The sequence below is a fragment of the Myodes glareolus genome, chromosome 4, assembly GCF_982192425.1.
Source record: "Myodes glareolus chromosome 4, mMyoGla1.1, whole genome shotgun sequence".
In the NCBI taxonomy this organism is placed as follows: Eukaryota; Metazoa; Chordata; class Mammalia; order Rodentia; family Cricetidae; genus Myodes; species Myodes glareolus.
Genome location: NC_142029.1, coordinates 36255847 through 36275531, shown reverse-complemented (window position 1 = coordinate 36275531; position 19685 = coordinate 36255847).

The window sequence follows — 19685 nt, the reverse complement described above, 5'->3', positions numbered from 1 at the left end:
AGATACTTCAGCAGCTTCAATAATATTCTCTTGTCCATAGACGGGAGGATCAATGGTGTACTTTTTCCTGGCACGTTGCCAAGTCCCATGGTGCCAACCCTAAATGGACATTGGTACATGTTGGCCCTGACCCCTGTGTCTAGAGGTGTTTGTAGATTGCCAGTGCCATTTGTTTGGTGTTGATGTCATTTAATACCGAGTCCTGAAGAGGGCTCCGTTTGCATCCATACACTAGCTACTTACGGTAGATCAAAACCAAACAAAATCCTAACTACAAATACCAGACAGGAATATACCAAAAACTGATGATCTGGAAAATATTTCTCAACATTTAGAGGCGGAACAGTAATGGGCAGTGGGAACCCCTTCCAATAGCCAAAACATCTATTTAATTTAGAGCATTTACTGTTGACAGGTTCTGTAACCTTTTGTAGTGTGTAAAGGGGGTCACAACACTGTCCTGGCTCTCCCTGGAGCTATGAGAAAACTCACAGGAGCTCATGGAAGGGAGCAGTGGAGAGATGTGCTGAACACCCAAAGTCAGTAGTCATGCCACCAGCTATGGTGGCCTATAGAGTCTTCATAGTTCTCTTGGGAGATACTTGCTTGTGCTTATTTACAGAGGGCTCCTGAAGGTATCCTTAGATGACAGATCTTCCTGGAGAACATCTAATAGCACTGATGATGTGACATGATTTTTAAAGCATCTTTTTAAACCTTTGTTAGTGTGAGGAGTTGCCAGACCCTGTCTCTAAAATGGCACTGTCCAGTACAATAACCCCTGGCCACATATAGTCCCTGTGCACTGGTAATGGGACACCAATTATGATATGCTATGCAGATGGTGCCCAGCTTGGACTCTGAAAGCAATATAAAAGTATAGCTATTGAGCCATCAATATTTTGATAGTAATTGCTTTGAGATGATGGTATTTTGGATATACTCGATTAATCACGGAAGGATAGATTTTACTTGCTTCTTTTTTACCTTTTGAATGGCTACAGAAAATGTAAAGGTACACATGTGACTGGCATGTGTGGTTCATCTCTTTCTGTTGGACAGTGCTTGGTTAGAATGTATACAGATGTGGAGATGTCACACAAGAAGAACACTGCACGCCAGGACCAGTGCTTTAGGAGAGGTACTGTGAAGTGGGTGCAGCTGGAAAGCTGGTGACCCTGCGAAGGATCAGAGGGGTGGGCCAGGGAACAGATTTTAGAGAAAGAATACAACTGTATGGAAAGGCAGGTCAGGAAGACAGCCGTTGGCACTTCTGGGAAGAAAACTTTGGGATTTACAGGTTGATCTGCCTGCAGTACAGAGGAAAGAGGAGAAAGAAAGAACACATAGGCTCCGGGAAGCATAGAAAGGTTATTTTCATAATTTCTCTTGATAGCGGTCAAGTTTTGTGAAGCCTACCTAGAATGTTTTTATAGTACCTGAATGACAAGCTTATTTATTTTACTTATAAGTAATACTTTAATGTTAGGCGTGTAGTATCTCAAGGCACCAACAGATGGCACTGTGTTCTAGGACTGAGAAAAAGGCCACTTTTTGGATTAGTGTTGCTTAAAATTTCCAAATATCCCTGCTGTCATTTTTGAGGATACAAGACAAATATATGTGTTTATTTGTTTATAAATCACACTCACACAGTTTGGAGTAGTCACTGGACTTAAGAGGATGGGTTCTTAGGTAGGTACAGGCCCCATTATTATCAGCTAGAGAAGGACAGTTCCTGCTAATTACGTTTATACAATATGTTAAATCGTTTGGTTAGCCATGTGCAGTATAGTATGTCTAGAATCTGTCAGTCCCTTCTCTCCCGGACACTCACAGCACAGTGTCATTCTCCAGTTGACATTGAGCTTCTGCTAGGTTCCCTGAAGTCTCATGGTGCCTTTTAAAGAGTCTCTCAGTAGATAAACTAACGTTGCAGACAGCTATAGAGAATTTAAAAAAAAAGTCATATCAGTACAGCTTACATTATAATGAACAATACAATTTAAAGTTCTCTTCTGAAGTGGGTATAAAATTCCACCCCTCATCAAGGAACTACTGGAAAGGGGAAAATTCTGTTTCTTCAGTGGAGTAACATTGGGTATATCTGTCACATGCCTGGGCAGGCTCTGTGATCTGGGGTAGCTGCTCAGCATAAATCAGATTCCTTGTTTTAATTCTTCCTTCTTTCCTTCCTTCCTTCCTTCCTTCCTTCCTTCCTTCCTTCCTTCCTTCCTTCCTTCCTTTCTCCTTCCTTCCTTCCTTCGTTCCTTCCTTCTGTCCTTTCCTTCTTTCTTAAAGGGAGAGAAAGAACATGAAATTGGGTACTGGGTGACAGGAAAGCATATGATAGAAATAAATTATATGAAATTCTCAAAGTATAAATAATAAAGCAAATATGAAAAATCAACAGCATTCCCTCCTCTCTCATCACCTGGCTGGTGTGTAGTGTGTGTAGCTCTCAGAGTAAGTGCTGTGCTCACCTGGCAATACTGTGTCTTGTCTTCTGCATCCCCAGCCTCTTAGGCATGGCATTTTGAGTGAGGGAGATGACAAGTGGCTATGTCTTCCCCAAATAGTGCTCTGTATGTACTCTCTGCTGATTTTCAGATTGGCTATAGAGATATCTGGTCCCCTGGTAGCTGCCCTCTCAATAGCGAGACTGGAAACAACCAGCTAGGTCCTCTGAAAACCTGGGGAATTTATTATGTGGGTGGAGAGAGGTCCAGCTGGTCGGCTAAAGACTACCACACGAAGAGTAAAAGACCTGGTCAGTCATCCTCATTAACTCAGACAACGAAACCCAATATGGACAAGTTCAACTGAAACACATGGGCTAAAGTCCCAGAATCAGACAGTGCCCCAGTACCTCCATGTCCTTAGTGCAGGCTAGATGATGCTTCTCTTTTAAAGCCAAAAGAGGGGAGGGGGGCTGATAGGAATGGACAGGAAAGGCAGTTCCTCATGCCGAAAAGAGTTACCACAATAGGGGCCTGGAATGTGAGAACACTAAACACAGTCGGGGGAACTGGCTTGATCATGCCTGAGGTCAGTCACTTCAGGTGGGATATCATTGAACTGGCAGAAATGCTTTGGACAGGAGCGTAAGTACTTGTGTAAATGATGCAAGCTTCTAGACTCAGGTGCAGAGGGAAAACACACAGCAGGTGCAGCTTTAGTGCTGTCCAGTTTGGTCCCAAAATGCATGCTCGGGTACAGACCTGTAAATGACTGAATTATATCAGCCAGACTGCAGACAATGACACACCCAGTAACTATCATATAGGTATACACGCCAATAGCCGAAGCAGAAGAGGATGTCATCAACAGTTTCTACACAGATCTACAGAATGAGGTCAGCAGGATGCATAAGAATGACATACTAATCATTGTGGGTGGCTTCAATGCAAGAGTGGGAACTGGAGAAAGTGGACTATAGTGTCATGGAAATGTATGGGTTGGGACAAAGGAATGATAGAGGGGAGCGACTGCTTGACCTCTGCTATGCAGATGATTTCTACACATCCAATACGAAATTCAAGCAGGCCAAAACATCAAGATGCTGGACATGGGAATCCCCCGACAAATGCACAAACAGCCAAGTTGACTACATTCTGGCCAGCAGGAAACTCTTATCTAGCATCCAAAACAGCTGATCATTTCCTGCTGCTGACTTAGGGTCAGATCACCAACTCGTTATGGCCAACATTCAACTGAAACTTAGGAGAGGCACACCAGGCAAGACAACCAGAAGATCGATCATAAACCTCTGATCAAGCCAGCTGTATGGAGAAAGTATAAGAGAACCTCTGGAAAAAAAGATGAGGGAGTTCATTAAACAACTCTTTACAAATATAGAAAGCAAATGGAAGGAAATCAAAAGAGTTATAGGGGAGGCTTCAAAGAAAACACCTGGTTATCCAAAAAGGGCAACACCAGTAGAATTGCTTACTGCAGAGACGATCAACCTGGTGGAAGAAAGAAGGAAGCTAAAGAGCAAACTAAGAGGCAATCCACAGGAAGCAAGCACAACTGTCTGTGCAGGGAGGTTAATAGAAGGGTGAAGGATAGAGAGCTGTATATACAAGGTACACGCAAAGAGGGCGAAGAGGCTGGACTCCATAACAAAACACAGCATCCCTTCTGAGCCACGGGCACAGGCTTCTTGCGCAAAGCTACTTTTCTTTAGTTGACTTTACCCCTGTCTAGGTGTTCTCTGGGTAGGCAAGCAGCTGTAGAGCTGGGAGAAAAGTGCCTCCCCATGGCTTCCACCGGAGTTAATGGAGAAGAGGGAAGATCCCAGCCTGCTCTATGGCTGTAGCTCATGCCCAGTAACATCCCTTCCTCCCCTCCCAGCCTCTACTGTACTGAGCATCCTCCAAATACGGTAATCTACATACAATAGACACTCTATAATAGACAAGGGCAGAGACAAGCACAGGTTAGAGAGCTGAGCACTGATGATAGCTATTGGGCAAGTTGCGATTTGGAATGAGATGCCCTGATCTCAGGCTATGTTCTCTCTCTCTCTCTCTCTCTCTCTCTCTCTCTCTCTCTCTCTCTCTCTCTGTGTGTGTGTGTGTGTGTGTGTGTGATGTTGGACTTTTGCTGTAGGCAGCAGGACCTGCTGGTGGGAGAGTCTTAGTAAACATTCTTGCCTCCCAAGCTTCCTTGGCTTCCTTGAGACTATGGCATGAGGAACCTTTAAACCTTTAAACTGCTTTGGCACTTGGCTTTCTTCAGTACCTGCTTTTTATGGATGAATTGCTTGATTTGCTAATTTTACAGGAGAGATGCTTTGACTGTGTGATGTGTTTCCAAAGTTAGGATAGACTGTAGGAAAGCTAGGAAGCAGATGTCTCGCTGAGGCTAATGAAGCTCTTTCTCTCAACCACCGCCAGGATAAAGAACAACATGTCAAGTGAAGAAGCTGCTGACCAGTAATCACTCCTTGTCCGCGTGCCTATACGAATCACTGTGTTAGTCCAGGAAGTGATGGGATGCTCTTGCTAGCCACAGTTGGAGCACACTACCTGTCTCCTCGGGCTCTTTACAGGAGCTAGAGGAGGGATTATATTTACAGGCCTCTCAAGTAGGGCATCACTGAACAAGCCATACCCTGGGATTCCTGCCTCCTTGCTTGTTCACTGAGTCAGGAGGGAGCTGTTTTCTTCAGAGCTTTGAGTGTTGGATTCTGTGACCATTGGAGGAATAGGAGAACACATAGATATTCTTTTTTTTTTTTTAAACCAGTTGAGCACTGGAAGTGATGAACTAAACATGGTCTGATGAGTTCACTCTTGGCTTGCAGGAAAGCACCCCCTCAGATCCATGGTCAGCTGATTGTGCTGGTGATTCAACTCCAAAGGCCTCTCTATCCAGTCAGAGAAGCATATAGTAACAGTGAGTTAGCTCATGACAGATGTGGCTAGCTGTGTGGTGCTTCCTTTAAGCAGCACCTTTTCTATCTATAACCCTTTACATTTCTCAGAGTAAGTAAATGTAAAGAGATAGACTTTTATTTTGTGTTGTTTTGCTTTTAAGACAGGGTTTTGTCATATTCCAGCCCAGACTGGCTTCAAGATCCTCCTGTGAGAGCCTCCAGTGGGCTGTGGTTTCATGTGTGGTTTGACAAAGTTTGTACTATTTTGATAACTGTACAGTTACCTGTTTCTCTTGCTATTACTGAGCCACTGTGAAGATCAAATTGTTGAATTTTCCAAACCACCATATTGGGGTCACACCCTGTTGACTGAGGTTTCCATCCTGCCTGGTTCCCACAGTCGTTAAGTCCCAAAGAAATCACACAGAGGTCTACATTAGTTATAAACTGATTGGCCTATTAGCTCAGGCTTCTTATTAACTCTTATAACTTATATTAGCCCATAATTCTTGTTTGTGTTAGCCACATGGCTTGGTACTTTTTTCGGCGAGGCAGTCACATCTTGCTTGCTCTGTGTCTGGCTTCCTCTCTGTCTGGGAGACGACTGCAGACTAAAACTTCCCTCTTCCCAGAATTCTCATTGCCCCACCTCTACTTCCTACCTGGTCGCCCTGTTTCTACTTCCTGCCTGGCTACTGGCCAATCAGCATTTATTTAAAATACCAGTGACAGGGTACAGACCATTGTCCCACAGCAACACCCAATGATTTTTTTTTTTTGAACTGAGGAGAAATTCACTTCTAGGTTGGTTTTAACTGACTACAGCCCACTCCATGACTTTTATTTACAAACGTAAAGCCTTGTATGGGACATTCACTTTTTCATAGCTCTGTGGAGGTGACATGTGCTGTGTGAAGGCCACTGGATCAGATTATATGGGTTCTTGTGAATTGACTTACTGTAATGATTTTGACTATTTTGCTGGCTTTACTTAGGATAAAAGTTGAACAATTTTGCTTTTAGCCTGTGATATTTGTAAACTTGGGGTCCACTGATCTCTTAGAGTCAACCAACCTGCCAGGTAACCCATAAAATTTTATTTATTTACTTACTTATTTTTATATTGCAGCATATTCCTTATTATATTTCTCTGCCCTGCAAACATTTTGAAGAAGTGGGAGAGATAAGCCACTGATATTAATGAAAAATATTGTGATTTGTATACATATGTAAATCATTTAAATGCTTTGTGCTGTTATCCTAGCATTCACATAACAAAAATATACAGAATCATAATTCATAAACAAATGAAGTAAAAAAAAAAGAAGTTTATGTGGAGACTCTGCAGGTGTCATGTCCGGCAGCAGCAAAACAACCCACGAAGAGGTGAGAATGAAAAGTCAGTTCACCTTGACGTCATTAGCCAGGCTTGATTAAACTTTGGGTGTCTGATGCCAGGCGGTTTGTTGTAAGCATATTTAAAGACTGCAATATGTACAAAAGTTAATAGGTAAGAATCATTCCAATTCCAGGTTCACAATAAAGCGTAAGGTGTGACTACATAAAAACTCCTTTACGCAGTACACTTGACTCTGAGGATGGGTTCTGTCACACTTAAAGGCCTCCAGGCTGGTGTGGTCTCTGACCAAGATAGCACAGAGGTCAGCAGGCCATGAAGTACATGTGACATCTCCCCTAAGGATGGGTTCTATTAACTGGGAGCTAGAGATAAAGGTTTTTGGAGGAAGAGTCTGGGACAGAAATTCTAGGGGTTTGAGTGAGGTCTGGCTCTACAGATAACAAAGGTCACCGGGCCATTAATGTATCCACTCTCAACTTTCTGCATAGAGTGCAGGTGTTTTATTTCCTCCATTGAGGAGACGCCCCTGAGTGTCTAATATTCATGCTTTTTTCTGGTGCTTATCTAGGTGTGCAGTCGTGGACTTGTGCCTTCTACAAGTTTAGCTTAAGATCCTTTCTTCATGCCAATCCTGAGGTATACGACGAGGACACAATCAGAACTAAGCCACCTTCGTGGTGCTGTGGAAATGAAAACAAAACTAGCAGCATCCTGGAACAGACTTTCGGAGCCACCTCTTCAAGTTGTTTTTTTATACAAAATCAGGAGATTGCTTCCAGGGTGAAAATTAATTCTAAATGATTTTCAGCATCCTGAATTAGAAAACAACTCACCTCATCATGCGTGGGAGTGCTCATCCCTAAGAGATGGGAAAACATGTAAAACAGCGGGGTGACAGTCTGCTTCATTCCTGTCTGTGTGTATGCCTTTTCCTTTTCAGGGACAAATAGTCACTGGAGAGCCAGTGAGACCTAGAATCTGAGAAGATGCACCAGTCCAGGACCTGAGAATCAATCAATCAATCAATCTCTCTCTGTCTCTCTGTCTCTCTGTCTGTCTGTCTGTCTGTCTTTCTGTCTCTCTCTGTCTCTGGCTCTTTCTCTCCTCCCCCCGCCCCCAGTGAAGTGTGTCTGTGGACACACCCAAAGCTTCGGCGGCTGTATGTAGAAGCGATTTCATATGATCACTCTCTGGCTGCTCCTGTGGGGTCACTTCTAGTTCCCAAGAGGATTGAATGGAAGGCCACAGACAATTGTCTTTCATGGTGATTTGAAACCAATATGCAAACAACCTGTTCAAATGTAGAATGGCCAGGACAGTTTTGTACATTAATGCTGAGAGTCTCTGAGGAAACTTGCCTATTGTGTCTAGTAGTCTGGGCTGGGAACATGCATCCTCTCTCCTCCCCTGGCTCCTGGGTGTGCTTTCTCAAATTCCCAGCAGGGGGCATGCTGGTGCCAGCTGATAGCTTCTGCCCTCCAGTTTTCTGTTCATCAGGGTGCCTCATTCCTCATAATCCCAGAAGAATTTGCTTTGAATGTTTTTCTTTCATTAAAGACTTTTTAAGAATATCTGGAAAAAACTTACTGTGTTTTCATAGACATTATTCCAGTTGATCTTCACATTTTTTTTTTTTTTTCAAGAAAAGCACTCTCCACATTTTATGGGTAAAGGAAACAAATTCTGAGAGGTTACAGGTCTCTCTCTCTCTCTCTCTCTCTCTCTCTCTCTCCATGTGTGTGTGTATATGTGTGTGTACCTTTTTGTGTAAGTATGTGGGCAGGTCTGTACCACTCAGAGGGTGTGGAAGTCAGAGGACAACTTTCAGGAGTTGGTTCTCTCCTTCCTTGCTGTAGGTACTGGGATGAGAGCTCAGGCCATCAGCCTGGTTGCAAGTGCCCATTAAGCTACCTTGCTGTGCGCTGAATATGGTGACAGTCCTCTATTGCTGCCCTAGAGTTCCTCTAGGTGGGGTTCTTCAGAGCCAGGGCTGTGGCCTAGTGTGAATACCCTGGCTGCATCGTGCCTCAGACGGCCTTCCTTGTCCGAGAAACAAATCTTCTGGGCTCTTCAGGCAGTTGTGAGCCACTGTGTGGGCGCTGGAATCAAACCCGACTCCTTGAGGAGTGGCCAGTCCTCTTAAGATCTGAGTCTCACTGGCTTCCCCAATGGCTTGTTTTATATTGACCTTGAAAGAAATCCCCAGTGGAGGGCACCACAATGGTACAAGCGAGGAGTCTTGATCCAGTTTGTTTTCTCTGCAGAGTGAAGAGTGAGAAGGCAGGAAAAAATACAGAGTATAGGAGGTATCAGCAGGGAAAGTCTCAGATGTAGCGCACAGAACCAGCCAGCTACAAAACGCCTTACTAGTGACATACACACACAGATAAAGCGTACGGAGATAAAGACCCTCTGCAGAGCTATGGGGACACTTGGGAGCTGAAAAGAGAGTTCTTCCTCTGCCGAGTTAGGGTTGGTCACTTTCAACAAAGACAGGGAAGCTGATAGGCCCACCCACCACCCAGATAAACATGCCCCGACCCAGTCTCTGGGACCCAGCCTGTGGGACCAGTCCACAGTCAGGCAGGTCTTACTGGAAGGAGAAGAATCATTCCAGGCCTTTGTTTTAAACTTCTAGGCTTTTGTCTCGTTAGAGTGTGAGGAAGAAGCTAGAAGTTGGCCGTCCTTCTCTTGAGGCCCTGTCCCTCCCTGCCTGCCTATCGGGACCTGTCTAATCACCTTCTAGTTCCCATAGGCACAGTAACCTCAGTGCAGCTGGCAGGGCACCTTGCCTTAAGAACCCTGGTAAAGGAAATCTTTGACTTTGCAGTATGGCCTCAATTGTGAGGGCCCAGAGGAGCTCTCTCCACCGCTATCACCACCAGCCGGCTGAAAAAGCTCTGTGTCCTCCCGCCATTTTTGCTGTGTGGACCAGTCTCTCCTTCCTCGCATTTCCCTGTCTACTGTAGCCTGACTTTTCGCTGGTTCCCACTTTGCATCTTTTCCTGTAACTTCTGGCTCTCCATTTGCTTCTCGCTTGTATTTGCTCCTGTATCCTGACTGTGATTTCCATAATTGTCACTACATTTTGAAGTATATTTTCTAAAAGGAAATTTCGGGTTTTTTTTTTTTTTTAGTGTGGGTAGTTTATCTACGATTCTAGTGTTGTCTCCTCAGTCTCTCCTCGTCTGAATGAGACATTGGGTGTTATGCTCGCAGCCTTCCTCCTACACATGTCTCCCCAGACAAATGCAATTCTAGATCCGGTGCTGAAGACTAAGTCGGGCGAGCATCTTCAAAGCTGACTGCTCGAAGGTGACTGCTTAGCAGAAGCTGTCCAGCAGGGGGCAGCCTCTCCCAGGAGAACACAAGCTTCCTGCGTGTTCCTTTCTGGCCATTTGCTCTTTTGAATGAGTCTTGGAAGAAGTGTAACGAATTTCTTGTCTGTTTTAAGCAAACTCTGGATTGGCTTTCAGAGAGAAACCATCTTAGTCTCGTGCAACTGTACGCAGAGTTCCATACTGAGTTTTCCCTTGTTACAAACACTGACGGGGATATTGTCTGAGCCCTTGAGCACCTCAATAGATGATCCAAATTTTGACTTTCTGTCGAAGTTGATTGATTCATGGTTGTGAATGCGGGACCAATAGCGTCCCATGAATGTGAGCAACGTACCCCGGGACCTGGGAGTTAAAGTTGGTAAACATGTAGGGAAGAGATTTGTTTAAAGGTTCGCAGCTGTAAAGGAAAGGGTCAGAATTAGGAGCAAATCAAGAGAAAAAGTGTCCAGGTCGCACTGGGCTGGAGTACTGAGCTGAAGTCTAGAGCTACTGGTCACTTCCTTGACCTTGGCAATTATCTGGAATCCGTAATCTATCCTGAGTGTCCTGCTCAGGTAGGCGGGCAAAAGCAGCATCGGTCTCCCTCAGGCAGTCGAATTCACACATGCTCATCAATGACCATCTTCAGTGTAATTCCCTTAGAATGAAGCACAGTGCCAGCTCATAGCTGGGTGATAAAGAGGATTGCACTAGAGGGGAAACCACTCCCAGGGGAAGGGCGACTGAGGAGGGTTTTTCAGCTACCGTGGTTTCTTCCCCTTAGGCTCAGGAAGAGTGTGCTGTTTACAGAACAACAAAAAGTACTTTCCCTAGCTGGCTGGAGCCTAGAGTTGAACTAACTAGCAAGCCAGAACTCAGTCTGGTTTTCATTTCTGTGGCACCACGGAGGAGTTCAGACCGAAGGGTTATTCTGCTGCAGTCGCTGCCTTTTGTTGTAGGAGTCACTAGCCTGGGAGAGCCGAAGTTTTAGAAGAATCAGGAGCCAGCAGTGTTTTTACAGCGTGAAATGCAGGCTGATAAAACTAGATTTAATCAACACGGGGCCAAGCCCAAGGGGAGACTCTCAGAGCTTACTTTGCTGGGTTTTTAGAAGTGGCTTGGGAATGCTGAGTGACTTTGGCAGGAAATGGCGGTGCTTTTGATGGCAGCAGCTGGGCTGTGCCCTGTGACGCGGGTTCACAGCAGGGCAGTAGCAGTGTGGTCGCAATAGCCTTGTCCTGTCCTTCAGAACTGACCTTGCTGATCATCTGTGGGGAATGTGGCCCATAGCTAGATGATCGATGTCATGTCCTGTGCCACCCCTCAGCCTCAGAGTCCCCCGCCTTGTGTCTCCCTCCACCCATAAGTCTGCCTTCAGTGACCGAGATGGAAGCTGGGAGGAAAATGAAGTTTCTCACGTCCGGTCGGAGCTTTCAAGCCCAGAGTGGCCTGGCTGAGGTGTATCGGCGTTTCCTTTTGCCCAATCCATTTCTGTCCCAATCCTTCACAGATATTGATCCTGAATCTGTCTCGGCATCCATGACAAGCAACTTGTCTCATCTTCTTGGAGAACATACAGTGGGGAAAAAGTAATCAGACCCACAAAGTAAATGTCTAAAGTCCTTTAGAGATATTTACCTTGTCAAATATTTTTTACGTAAGGAAAAAAAGGATTTATTTTCCCAATGTCTCAGAAGGAAAAGGTTGTTAAGGGTTAATAGTATGATTACTTACAGTAAATTGGCTCTCAGCATAGCTCCGTCAACTGCATTTTACAATGGGAAGAGAAGGTCACTAGATTTTTGATTTATAAGCCTTAAAATGGCATACCTCGAAGGGTTACTACCCTAGTATTTACACGTGTCTTTCCTTTGTGCTTTTGTGTTATCTCAACCTTTCTAGTAGATTCAAAACGCCCAGGCATCAGCTAGCAGGTTTTGGAGGTAAGGGTCATGCTTTTCCACCCTGAAATTTCCCGTAGGGTTCTGGGACTAGCAAAATGAAGGGAGGAGCAAGGCGGTGGCTCTTCTTGGTACATGATGCTTCATTCCATTGCCCTGGCAACTTTGGTTCTACCTCTTCCTGGTTCTGCTCTTGACCTTTTAATTTTCTGACTGGGTAAGTTGGAGACTGTTTAGAATCTATGAATTGGATCAGAAAGGGGGAACATCTGAAGGAATACACATTTATGTATTGATATTTGAGATGGTGTCTTTTGTGTCCTAGGCTGAGCTTGAACTCCGATCCTCTTGAGAGCCTCCATCTCTCAAGTGCTGTGATTAAGACAGGTGTGCACCACCAAGGCCTGGCTGTTAGAAGAAACCATCTTGCCTTGAATGTGCTGCAGAAACAGCATGCTGAGTTAACAACGGACCAGCTTGTGGACTTGGTAAACTGACTTTTGAGCAGTGAGCATGATCTATAAGCGACATGCAACCTAAAGAGTGATTGATGTACGTGTGCAACCCACTGGGTTATATGAAGTATGGAAAAAATGCTTGATTTAATGGAAGGAGCCATTCAGCCCCAGTCAGATTGAGACTGGCTTTAATATGATGCCGTGTCAAGCTATCTTGGATCTCACAGGGACTGGGTTTTGAAGATGTGTTCCAGTGATGATAGCATCTTGCTCTTATGTGTATTTCAGGAAGCATTCTTATTAGAACCATCTCCTAGAAGAAAGAGAGTTATATTAAAAAAGATTGCGGCATGAGTTAGTTTTGAGCATTGCAGAATGATGATAAGACACACCTGTGCATCTTGCTTGGAAATTTTATTAAGAGTAAAGACTTAAAAAAAAAAAGCTAAGAGAACATCACCAAGAAATGTTAGCTTTATTTCTGGGATTTACTAATCACAATAATGTATGGATACAGTTCTATCAAAAAAGCAAGAAAGTGACATTGGTTTTACTCTGTGAGTTGTCGATGCTGGCCTGTAGACTCCTAACGGGGCTCTTTTGAATTTATTCTGATATGTGAAAAGAAAGACAGTCATGAACTTCTTCACAAATGAAAATGTCTTTTTCTCAGTTGTGTTCTAAAACTCCAAAAAATGTTTTCTCACAATGTCGCCAAGGGAGTATATTCAGAACTTCTCCTTCTTAAACTTTTTACTTTTCCTAGAGATTCAAATTCAGAATGGACGTTGTGGACTTCGGCTGAGTGGTTTTCATTTCAGGCGTGCTCTAACTGGGCAGCCCTGTTTCCCGTGTCTGCAGTCAGTGGTGCTGTCTCAGGCTGCTTGGCTCCCTTGTGAGTCCCGAGCAGAAAAACCAGAGTACGTTTAGCCCAAGCCAGCCTGGCTTGGACATCGTTTTCCTTTTCCTTTTCTTATTTTATTCTTTGACCTTTAAAAGGATTTCTTCTTCTTTTATCCACCATCAGCCTTCATCTCTACTGATCGCTCTTCTTCTGTCCTGTCATTTCTGGGTTTTATTTGCCTGTGTGTGTGTGTGCGGTGTGGTGTGGTGAGTGTGTGCAGTATAATACATACACACATATATTATATATGTGCTGTGTGTGTTGATATGGTGCATGTGGTATGTGTGGGTGTGTATGGTATGGTGTGTGTGTGGTACAGTGTATGTGGTCTGTCGTGGTGTGCAGTGGTGTGTGTGTGTGTGTGTGTGTGTGTGTGTGTGTGTGTGTGTGTGTATTTGTGTTATCTCCTGGAATGGGAGAGATTTCAGCTCACTCAAAGTGCAGATCACACTTCCCAGAGGTCTTGATTGTACTTAAGCTGCAGTATTTTACCTGAGAAAAATGCTGTTTTTCAGCAATGTCCTTTCTACAGCTCAAAGCAGGAGGCCAAAAAGGCATCATTTTTTTTTTAAAAGCAGTTACCAAATCATAGAAAAATGCAACATGTGTCTGGGGAAAACAGGTTAATTTAGACATATTTTTATTCTCCCTGTTATTTTAATTTTTTTTTTTATTTTTTAGCTTTGAGTATCAGTGCTCAGTTTTAAATTCCCACCGAGGATGCTACTATATTATCATAAAACTTCAATGAAATCTTTCAGGATTTTTCTTAGATCGATCACCCTGGTATCCAGAGGAGCTGGGACCCTGCCAAGCCTTCCCAGCGCTCCTGTTGGAGGACTCCCTTGCTCTGAGCTTATCAGACCCAGAAGTTAAATACTGAGGTTAAGAAAGTTGGTATACCCTGGGGTCCAGAGATTCAACTTCACGCTGGGTCTTAAGAGCCAGTCTTTGGAAAGTAGAAACAAAGTCGTGAGCCAATGGAATTGGAAGGGTCCCTACTGGAGAACAGTGTCCTCTGAGGTCACAAGTCCTGATCACCTCTGGGCCACAGAATTTTCCTTTTCTTCCCTGTGCATCGCTTAGACAGCTCATTTCATTAGCAATTATTTTGCCACCCTTGAAAGACTGATTCATCTTGCAGTCTAAGCAAAGACTCCATCTCTTCATTCCAACTGTGGTTAGTTGAGCTCACCAAGAGATCAGATGTCTTGACAAATGGGTCTTTTGTAATTTTGTGTTTTGAAAATATTCCACAAGCCATACATTACACTTGTAAGGCAGATGTCAATTCTTGAAGATACATGTAATATGATGTATATGTATAAGTATACACGTCTTTTTTTTTTTTAGAAGTTTCTTGAATAAGAATAGCATAAAGAACAGCATTTCGCCAGTCCCCAGGGACCATGCATTGGTGACATCATACCTACCTGCTGGACTGTTTGTTTGCTATCCTGTTCTCTCCATTTCCTCCTCCCTCTCACATGTACATGCTAAGTGTATATTCAGGGGAGCTGCCGATTTGAGTAAATGGATCGCTAATTCTTTTCTTTTCTTCCTTCCTTCCTTCCTTTCTTCCTTCCTTCCTTCCTTCCTTCCTTTCTTCCTTCCTTTCGTCCTTCCTTCCTTTCTTTCTTTTTTTTTTATGAAATAGGGTTTTCCCGGAACTCTATAGACTGGACTAGCCTCAAACTCACAGAGATCTGCCTGCCTCTACCTCCTCTGCTGGGTTAAGAGAAGCACCCTCGCTGTCTGGCCTGGTTCTTTTATCTAATTTATAATTTAATTTTTCCATCCCACCAGCATAGCTTCCTTTTGCTTCAGCGCAAGGTGTAGCCAGGAGGCCAGTGTTGCATTTGCCCGGGTGCTTTAGTCTCTAAAGCATTTCTGCAGACCTTCCTCATGTTTTTAGCACTGAAAGTTTTGGCAAGAGCCCCTCGATCTTTAGAAGTAGAAGTCTCCTCACTCTGAATTTGTCTGCTACTTCTTCATGATTAGATTCAGGCTGTGAATGAATGACCAGAGTGTTGCATTTGTGTATCTCAAGTATGTGTCTCAGAGAGCCCATCTACGCCACTGGTAATGTTTTTTCATCACATGAAACTGTTGCACCAATTCTCCCATTGTAAATGATTATTCTCCCTGTCCCTGCACCTTCGCAAAAGGTTTATGGAGAGACACTTTAGGATTATGCAGACATCAGCATTTTCATCTAAATTTCCCCTTAGGTCTAGCATCTATTGAGGGCTCTTGCCTGAACCAATCTTTACTGTGGTAGTAACACAAAGGTAAGCAAGGATCTTCTCCGGTTTTTATTAGCCAGCATTGGGCATGTCACTGAGTTTAGAACCCTCCTTTCTCCCAGTGTTTGTGTGTGTATGTGTGTGTGTGTGTGTGTGTGTGTGTGTTTGTATGTGTGCACTGCACACACACACCTTAAGCTACTTTCCTTGTCTAATAAAAATACTTCGGACTGGAAAATTTAGAAACAATTAAATGTATTGTGCATGGTTATGGATGCTGAGCAGTCTGGGATCAAGGCACCTTCAGACTCTGCACCTTGCCAGGCCAGGCCCCTTTCTCATGAAGAGTGTCTTCTGTGTGTCCTCATAAGCTTACTCAATCCTCCCTTTACTCCATTCATCAGGACAGGGCCCTCCACAGTCTATTGTTTAGGGTACACACACACTAAAACCACAACAATATGCGTTATCGTCATGGACTCATGATTCCCATTTCTGTACTGCACCTCAGATGGTCAGCTGTTGACTGAGATTTCTGTCCCACCAGGCCCTGCAGCCGTTCAGTCCCAAAGAAACACACAGAGGTCTACATTAATCATAAAACTGGTTGGCCATTAGCTCAGGCTTCTTATTAACTAATTCTTACATCTTAAATTAGCTCATTATTCTTGTCTATGTTAGCCACATGGCTTGTTACCTTTATCAATGAGGTGTTCTCATCTTGCTTCCTCTGTGTCTGTCTGCCTCTGTGTTTGAATGAGGACTACATACTGACTCTTTCCTCTTCCCAGAATTCTTCTGTTCTTGTTGCCCCACCTCTGCTTTCTGCCTGGTTACCCTACCTATACTTCTTGCCTGGCTACTGGCCAGTCAGCATTTTATTAAAACAATACAAGTGACAGGCTAAAAGACCATTGCCCAAAGCAGTCAGTAGTTATTATCCACACGTAGTTCAGTACTTCAGTTATTTTAGATCTGGTTAATTGTAGGCCTTTCAACCCAGTTGTGTGTGCCTGTTCCATACAGCTGTTATTCTTCTGAGCACATCCCTAGATTCTGGTGTAACAACATAGACCAGGCTCATCTTGTATTTAAAGTTCTGGAACCTTGCCTTACTGTATTTTTCCACGACTCTCTGATTCCTTTAGGTGGAGAACAATATTAAAATTCAAGATCTGTATAGTAACTGTACTCATTGCTCCGGAGATGTCCCTTTCTGACGTTCTAGTTAGAAGATCTAGGGATACAGACATGCAAACACACACACAAGCATGCATATATACCATACACAACACACACAGATGTATATGTATACATGTACATGCACAACACACCCATATTTTAGCTACTGTATGAGCATCAGGGCCTCCAGTTCATAGTCACTGACTTCTGTGTGGTATTTTTTTATGTGACTATAATCACCTGATATGTTCCAGAATTCAGCTGACTGAGCAGTTGACAAGTAACATGTAGGGCTTTACAACCACAGCGTTATACAGGCCCCTTTGATATTATCATCAGACAAACCAGCTATATTCCAGCTGGGATGAAGTCATCTTCATCCTAAGCCATAAATTCACCCTTTTAGTGAAGACTGTAGGTCGTGCTGACAGCCAGGAGCACACACCTGTCAGTCACGCCCTCTAACTCCAGAAGGTGCCTTCTGCAATCCTGGCCCTGTCATCCTCTTCCTTTGGTCCCATAGTCATGGAGAGTCCTCATCCACGAGGACCGGGTCTTACCACAACTTTTTCTTCATTCTGTATTTGCTGCTCCTTTCATGGAGTAAGCCATGGCTTTCCAAAAATTCCACATATCTGTTTATTTCCTCAGTCCTATAGCACATCTGACATAGTGACTTTGCTTTTACAGAACACACACACACACACACACACACACACACACACACACCCTCTAGACCAAATCCAGGGGCTTTACTTTCCAGCTCTCTCATTTTCCCGTCCTAACCATGACTGAAGGCATGGAATCTTGTGATGGAAATTATAAAATAGCAAATTGTTATATAATAACCCAGATTATATATTTTTGAGAACTAGTTTTGGCTCTCTGCTATGAGTATAATGTTCCTCTGACACATACTTGAGTGAGTTTCCTACACTGGCCCCTCTTTGCCCTCTTAACTATTTTCATACCTAAGGAAATTTTAGTTCTTTAGAAAAATATTTTCTTCTTTTTATATTTATTTATTCATTTACAGTTTCAAAATTATTTTTTCCTCTAAAAAAAAGCACAACACAGTATATTTTGATGACATCCCCCACTATGCTCTCTTACCTATGTCTACTGAACCCCTTCTCCTTCCCAACCAGCACCTCCCACCCTACTTCCATGACTTTTGTTTTTTGTGCCTTGCTGCATCGAGTTAGAGATTCAGGATAACCCTTTATTGGTGATGCATCAATATTATGTAGATTAAAAATATATCCATCTGGCTTGTATTTTGTGATTTGACTTTGGCTATGTTTCTTTTAGTTTTACAGTTAAAAACATTTAGTTCAGTTTATCATTATTTTCAGCTGCCCCTGATTTTGGATTTAGTTGCAGTTAGAAAGCCTTTTAGATCCTGGGTTCCAGAGGAACACACTCATTTGACCTGTGCTTGTGTAGTTTCATTCTTTAAACCCAGATATTGGCTTGATATGAAATTTATTCATCAGTAAGATGTGAATAATTAAATACAAATTTCCAAGTAAATAATTTGTTGTCTGACATAATTTACATCAAATTTATTTTGTACGAGTTTTGAATGATGTACAGGACTGTATATCTTCTTAAGCTGTGTTGTCTTCTGGTGTAGGAGGGTCAGCGACCCCCCCCTCCTTTTACAACAGTCTTCATATACACATATATGTAAATATACATATATATGCTTCAGTTATACATTTTTTGTTTTAATATAGCATATATATTCATGTGTATATATATGCTTCAGATATATGCATACACACACACACACACACGATTGAGTGACTGTCTATCCTGAAATTTAAAATTAAGCCACCACCTAAAGCTTTCTCTATTATCATTTCTGTCCTTTGAATCTTGCATTACAGTGACAGCAGTAGCATGGTCAAGCACCAGTTCAGATAGGACAGAAATGCTAGCTCCTGAGCACACTCCTTACACGTTGTCAGGAATCAGGAGTGGGCCTTGTTTTTAATTGGTTTCAAATGCAGCACAGTAAAGATGGAGCAGAAGTCACTCGGCTCTCTTTAAAGATGGTCTCAGAGGAAATGGGCAGCCTGTTTGAGGAAAATATCCAGGTGGCACGTGTGACCGTCATGGTTAAATTATCTACATGATGGCACACACAACACAGGAGGGTGACTCAAAGGGCCAGGGCTCTTTCTGTTACTACTTGGCTCCTGGAAATAAATCCACTTTGGGAGGCCCCATAGCTACACTTTCGTTTGTTTATGATATTGAGTTCTGTGTCTTTCCGTCTTCTTGTGTTGGACATTGCCTAGCCAGCTAAAGGCTCTGAGCTACCTATTTTTGTGACAAAAGCCCACTTAGCTTACAGTGATAGATGGCCACTCTGATTCTGTGAGATTGGAAGTTAGATTCGAGAAGAACATTTGATAGAGTTTAGCATTACACATTTTATGACACTGCTTCACACATAACTATGATTTATTCTTACAGAACTAGGTGTAAAAATGGTTATGCATGGAAATGATAACCAGTCTCTTTACTGACCTTCAGCTGGGCATTTGTAGATACCATGTGTAAGAATGTGCAAAAGCACTTCCTTCCATTTTTAAGCCTTGTTCCTTGAGTCCTCTCAGAAAAATTTGCTTTCCTCTATTTCTTAGGTCATGGTCTTCTGTGGTTGTTGACAGAGGTTTTCTGTCCCATCCAGTCCCACATCCATTTAGTCCCAAAGAAACACATAGAGGTTTACATTAATTATAAACTGGTTGGCCTATTAGCTCAGGCTTTCTTATTATTAACTCTTACATTGTGCATTAACCCATAATTCTTGTCTGTGTTAGCCATGTGGCTTTGTACCTTTTATCAGCGAGGCATTCTTATCTTGCTTCCTCTGTGTCTTGGTGACTACTGCAGACTGAGCCTTTCCTCTTTCCAGAA